Source organism: Arachis hypogaea, chromosome 2 (assembly GCF_003086295.3).
Source record: "Arachis hypogaea cultivar Tifrunner chromosome 2, arahy.Tifrunner.gnm2.J5K5, whole genome shotgun sequence".
NCBI classification, from domain to species: Eukaryota; Viridiplantae; Streptophyta; class Magnoliopsida; order Fabales; family Fabaceae; genus Arachis; species Arachis hypogaea.
In genome coordinates this window covers 900,435-907,307 of record NC_092037.1, presented here as the reverse complement: position 1 = coordinate 907,307, position 6,873 = coordinate 900,435, and positions in this window count along the sequence as shown.

Sequence of the window (6,873 nt, the reverse complement as noted above, 5' to 3'; positions counted from 1 at the left end):
GAAGCAACCAACAGACGGTCTAAATCGAATCGCAGTAAGGTTAAGGGATTCAGAACGGCTTACCTGGATTGTGTAGGTTGCTATCTGTGGACTGAGGAAACTTCGTGCGAGAGTCTCTCGGAAGAGGTGTTGGTGGTTGGATGCAAAACGACGAAGAGGTCAGGATGTTATGGGTTTGAATGAAAGGCGCAAGTATTTTTCAGCCGATGTAGTAGAAGAAAACCTTTAGCGTTTCCTTCATCTAATTTTTATTGGGTCGTGGGCCAGGGAAAGTCCAAGAAGAGCAGAACCACAAGGATCGTTCTGAGTTTTTTATTTTTTACTTTTTTTTTTCCAATTGCCATGGCATGGAAGCCAGGCCCGGAACAAAGACACGGGTGTGATCATATTAAACTTAGTATAGCATCAATTATATTTATATGTACATGTTACAATATGTAATAGTCGAAGTGTAATTATTAACATTTTATCTAATACTGTAATATATAATGAGATTATATTTTTATATATATGTGTAATATTCATACTTTTATATTTTATTTTATATAATGTGAGGTATAATGTCAATATGAATGGTGATATTCAACCATATTTAAGAAAGATTCTTCTATCTAAAATTTAAAAAATAAAAGACAATTATTTCAAAAATAGAGTAATTTTTTACATTGTTAATTAAAAATATCCGTGCTAGATATGGCCTATTCCGGTGCACCCGTGTACTTGTGGAGACGATAATAATGGTCCCGATCATTAAATATGGCTTGTTATTCGTACTTTCCAATTTAGAAAAAAAAATCGTTGAAGAAGCCATGCTTTATGTGTGTATTTTTGTATACTGTTAGGTTCTATTCGGTTGACGTATACGATTAAACACAGACACAAAGAGACATACATTCAAGACATGGACATAATATATTTTGTGTGTATACATTTAGTTTGTTAAAAATAAGGAACAAAAAACACATGTTTAATTAAAGACTTAAATTATTATTTATACGTATAATTTTTAATTTTTTTTGTAAGAAAAAATACTAGGATAAATTTAGTTGTAGGATCAAGGAGAGGAAGAGAAAAAAAAAACAAACGTTTGGATAGACAAGATGATAAAGGTTAAGAACTCACTGAAGGTAAACCAATAAGAAGTCAGCGTCTGAAACGTTGTGGAGCAGTGCCTCAGCAGCAAATTGCAGATACACAAATTTAGTGTCGCCGGGGTCACCCATCCGTGTCCTCTAACATCCTTCGAAACTCTGTACCTCACCAAGTCAAACAGCAAATATGTGTCACGGCTCTGCGACGGTGTGGTGGCTTGATACTCGTGAAGGATGTTACGACTGTTTAGTGGTGGGTAACAGATCTGGTGGAGTGGCTAAGAATGGCGGCAACAATAGACATCGTCCAAGCACAACCTTGTATAGTGTTTCTTGATATATACACTCTTTTAGAGACGAAGACGTGGATTAAAAAATATTGGTTTTAAACCCTAAACCCTAGACAGTAACCACTTGCATCTATCCCTTTTGACCGAATACCATAATCCCTAATTTCTATGACCTAAACCTTATTCCGCAAGTGGTTTTCCAATGCTGAGTCCCCGTGTTAGTTTCTCTGAATGGGGATTTATTATAGCCAATAATAACTTGCCATTTGACGAGTTATTATTTAAATATATAATTAATTATATTAACTAATAATTTTTTTGTTTAATTAATGATATATATTAGTTATTTAAATAAGAACTAAATCGTAATTAATTTATTAATAATCATAATAATTATTTAAATTAAATAATTAAATTTCTAATTAATTAACGATTTATGTTAATTTTTTTGTCATAATTAATATTGAGTATTATATATATTGTTATATTAAATTAGCCGGTGTAAAAATAACCATTGCAAAATTATATTTTTCTTTGCATTAAGTGACTTTACAAATTAGTGTAATTCTGAACTATATATTGTGTATTATTATTAAATATCAATTTATTTAATCTTAATATCTTTTGATAGTGAATTATTTTTAAATTTAAAAACTTAAATTGTATTATTGAAAAAAATTAATTACATTAATTTTAAGTATTTTAATTAATTAATTAAGTAGGACCACAATAGGGACTAAATTTAGTTTCTCCTAATGGAGAAGAGAGAGAAATTTTGAGTTCTTATTTACTGTTTAGGACGCAGAAGATGATGTGGAGCTACTTTCTTTGACAGTGGGGTCATAAGCAGGAACTGAGATGAGTTCCCTATTAGAGATGGTCTCAACCCTAAACCTTAGTCCGTAAAACCTAAAAATTGTTAACGTTGCCATCGGGGTGAGTGTATGAAGTTAGTAACATACCAAGAAAGCAAGGAAGAGTGGTGAGTTTATAGTTCGGGATTAACCATCAACTCACTACGTCAAGATTTTCAGTTTGATGTGGCGGCTTCTCGTCTTACGTTCTGTCACTTGATTCCTACTCGAAATCTCCCCGGTAGTCGAGAGATATCCATGGTGTTCCTATCAAGCGTTATCAGAACCGATGGATAATTGATCTGGTGATTTGAACCATCGAAAGTCTTCCCGTAGAACTTAAACTGTAATCCGAAAACTATAAATCCTAAACTCTAAGCCCTCAATAAAGTACTGTTAATACCAAACCCTTAATGAAGTACAGTTATTACCAAACCCTTAATGAAGTAATGTTAATTACCTCGTAGTTTAAAAATAAAAAATTACATTATATATATGAATTTCTTCAAAACAATGAAGATTCAGCTGAACAGCCGCGACATTGTTAATATGAATTGGTATGCAACTCAATATATAATTTGTCGAAACAATTTATTATCATAATTCTTAGTAAGTTAAGTATTAGATAATTTATTTTATTAATCTTTATCTAAATAATTACAACGAATAATTATTTAACAGTTAACCTATTATCGTTAACATTTAATTAAACAAAAATACAACCAGTTAATATAATTAAATTTTTTGTTCTAGTATATATATGTTATGTATGTCAATTTGTCATTTTCTAGTTGTTTGCCATAGGGTCTGTGGGAAAGAACACATCTTCTTGGGTCACGTGAAGAATCACGTCTAGTAACTTGAGTTGGAGATCGATAAATATCTACATTTACTTCCATCGCTTCCTCAGTCAGCCGAACGCCGTGTAGCCCACTTCTACGGGTGTGACGTTTCAGTTGGCGCGTTGGATGTGAAACTTTCTATATAAACCCCCACAAGTGACACCAAAGCCCCCCCTCCCTATATGAAGAAGCAACAAAATTTCAAGGTTTTCAACTTTTGTACGAGCAAGGTAATAGTACGGTTTTCTACAATATAGTGACTGCTGGAGCTTCTATGCTGTTCATAAGGGACATATGATGATTTCTTTTTTTCTTTTTTTTCTTTCAATTTGTTTATACACAATAAAATAAAGTGAGAGAACATAAGATGAGAAGACACCACATCCAATTCAAAACCTTAAGATGTCAAATTAATGTGTCTCTCATCTTATAAACTCTCACTCTTCCTTGCTTTCTTTGATGTGGGACTAACTTCAACACTCCTCACACTTGCAACACTAACAAATTCGAGTATTAATGACAACGAAAGTTATTCATTTTTGTGTTATATATTTCCAAAGGGATTATCAAAGCTGATGTACCTACCTTTGATTAGAAGTTAATTAATTTAACTGCTGCATGCTTGGTAAGATGTAGATTATCATAGCTTTAACATATAATAACACTACTTCAGCTAGGTTCAATGATCTTAATCATCATGGCTTTGAATTGTAAATTTAGCCCAAAAAAGAATACAATTCAAAATTGATATAACCCTTGAATTAGAGAGAGAAGCATTTGTTTAGCATGTTGGTTCAAAGTTCAAACATGACTGCTATTGATAACCAAACAAGCAGATATAGTTCCCATCTTTCAAGCAAAAAATTGAATTGAATAATCCAAGCAAGTCCACATGTAGTGTAGATATGAAAGCTGAAATCAGAAAACACTGCTTCTCCATCCCAACACATTAATCCAGTTTACATCTCCACATATATACATTATGAAATCCAAACATCTGTGAACTTTTACCGGCAAAAATTGTCAAAAAAAAAAAGAAATAAAATGGTTAAATTGTTTTGAGGGTTCACTTTCCATTTTAGGCAAGACCATAAGCTTTTTTTTTTGTTGACTAGAAACTAAGAAAGAAAATACCATAAACTTTATTTTCATTTAGCCTATCACTCAAAGTCCCAGACTGCATCATGTTGTGTTATATTGTAAAAATAAAATTAAATAAATAAGTATAAGAAGATTAAAGAAAAGAAGAAAATGAAACAAGGAAAATCATATTAAAGGATTTCAATTTACCTTCCTGCTAAAATTATTAATGATCAAGGTAAATGGCATTGTAACAAAAAGTCCATTTTACAGATTCAAAAAAAGGTTAAAGAATCAAATTTGAGTTGCTATATGGCCTATATAGCAATATCATTCATCATAAACATGAAATAGTGGCAAAGACAGAAACACAATTTTGTCATTAAGCGCATATAACTAATTCCTTCTCAGATCATGCTTCATAACTTTTTCTTTTACCCAGCAGAACAGGAAAAGTAAATTCGACAATGGAATTGAGTAAAGTTATCAACTTGAAGCTAAAATAATAAAACAACTCTTCTGATTTCAGGAATTATCCTGAAACACTAATACACAAATTAATAACATTTCAAGACTAAGTGTTTGTCATCACGAAAACCAAAGACACTTATCATTCTACAGTCTTTCTGTTTATTTTATTTTCTACTGTTTTTTGCTTTCTACAGCACTGAAAGTATATTTAACAGACAGAAATGCCACCAAAAAATGAAATTGCAAAAGAGGAAGTTAAAAACAGCAGTGCAGTTAGATAGAGAAGAAAGTTATCACAAGCATGATTTGATTGACATAATATTACAAGTTAGAAGAAAAAGTTTTTAATACAGACATTTCAGAACAGAATACTTGTAGCCATCCTCTCTAAGTTCCAAATGATCAAATATTCTAAGACAAGATTTCTTCTTGAATAATTTTACATGTAAGAATAATATATTTATTTTGATCCTATGCAGCTTAATATATGTAGCTATTACAAACTGCACATATCATGATTTATTCATGGTATGCCTATTTTTCATTTTTTTTAAATAAAAAAGAAGAAGAGGAAGAATAAAGAAACTCACCAATAAATAAAGTTGATAGAAACAAGATTGTTAAATTATTTTGAAAGCTTCACTTTCCACTTTAGGTAAGAGAATAAGCTTTACTTTCCACTTTAGGTAAAAGAAATTGTAAAAAAGTCAAAAAGTACACTTTAAAATTCGAGAAACAGTTAAGGAAGAAAATTTAAGTTGCTATATACTAAAACCATTTAGTTCAGCTCTGATAGTAACCAGTGGCTAAGAGAAATGAGGTTGAATCTTAACCATTTTTTGTTGAATATTAATTTCTGAATTTTCAAGGAATTTCTGGAGATATTTCTGCTTTTTGTCTTGTGTCGAGTTGAGAAACACTTTTGTTTTGTCTCGTGCCGAGTTGAGAGATATTTTTGTTTTTATCTCCTGATGAACAGAAACAGAGAAGGGAGTAGGGAAGAAGAATTACCAGATATATCCTGATTCAGTCACTAGGTACAATGTGGCCTATATCCAGTCTCCATCACAACAATGATAGAATTTCATTATGTTTTCCAAAACATTACAAACACCAATTTTTTTCTAGAAACTACTCATTCATATCTGGGACAAATCCATATTCTATACCCAATCTGAACTTGACTAGGACTCAACCCTAACTTTCAACCGCAAAGTGCTAATCTAACTTGTAAGGGAATCCCCACAGGATCATGAAACAACATACAGATGTACAAAGAAACTTTGAGACATCTATGACTTTTTATCTAATTTTGATCACTTCCTTTTTCCTTTCACCGGCTTTTTATTACAAACCTCACCATGTTTGCATTTTTCATCATGAAACTCAGACAAACAAAACTAAGAAAAAGAAAACAAAATGAACATCTTTGAAGGAGAAGTACTCAAGAAGCTTGGGTAGCTATGAGATCTCTGTGCTTTCACTTTCTCTCCTTGATCTCAACTCTTTTTGCCGATTCAACCAAGCAACTTCTTCTCCAAAAACAACTTCGGTTCGGACATAGAGAAGAGAGAGATAACCAAAAATCAACATGCATGTACCTCTCTCAACCCTTTTCATTAAATTCCTTCAATCTGAACCCTTAATCTTGTCTTTGGCTCCAAGAAAGGATTCGGACCCTTGATGATCTTCTGACCCAGAGTCGCTTCTTTCCTTCCATTTTTGCTTCTTCCTATGCGTAGCTCCAGAGGCTATCTTTTTTCTCTGATGAACAAAAATGGAAGTGAGCTTTTGCAACTGAGATCTTTTTCTCTGACAGAGGCGGATCTTTTCTTTTCTTGGTATGGAAGATCTTGAAGCTATCTTGCCTTCAATGGCAAAAATCTTGCTTTTATTTTCTTCAGATTTTCACCTCTGATAGCCATTTTTTTCATAGGCTTCTGATAACTTCTTCTTACTTCTATCTTCTTCTCTAACAAATGATATGATCGAAAACAAAGAAAGAGAGGAGAGAGGAGAGACAAAACTTTTAATGCACAATAAACTCAATTTAATTTTAAGTTTTGGTTACCTATGCATGCACTCAATTGTATTGAAATTTGAATTCCATTAACCAAGGGAGTAGGTAGCTGAAGAGTGCATGCTCCAATTCCATCTTTCTTCTTCCAATTCGGATCCATAATGATGTTGGACCCAGAGAGGTGTTTGCTTGGGCTTACCAGATTTTTGGGCTAGCTTAAGGATT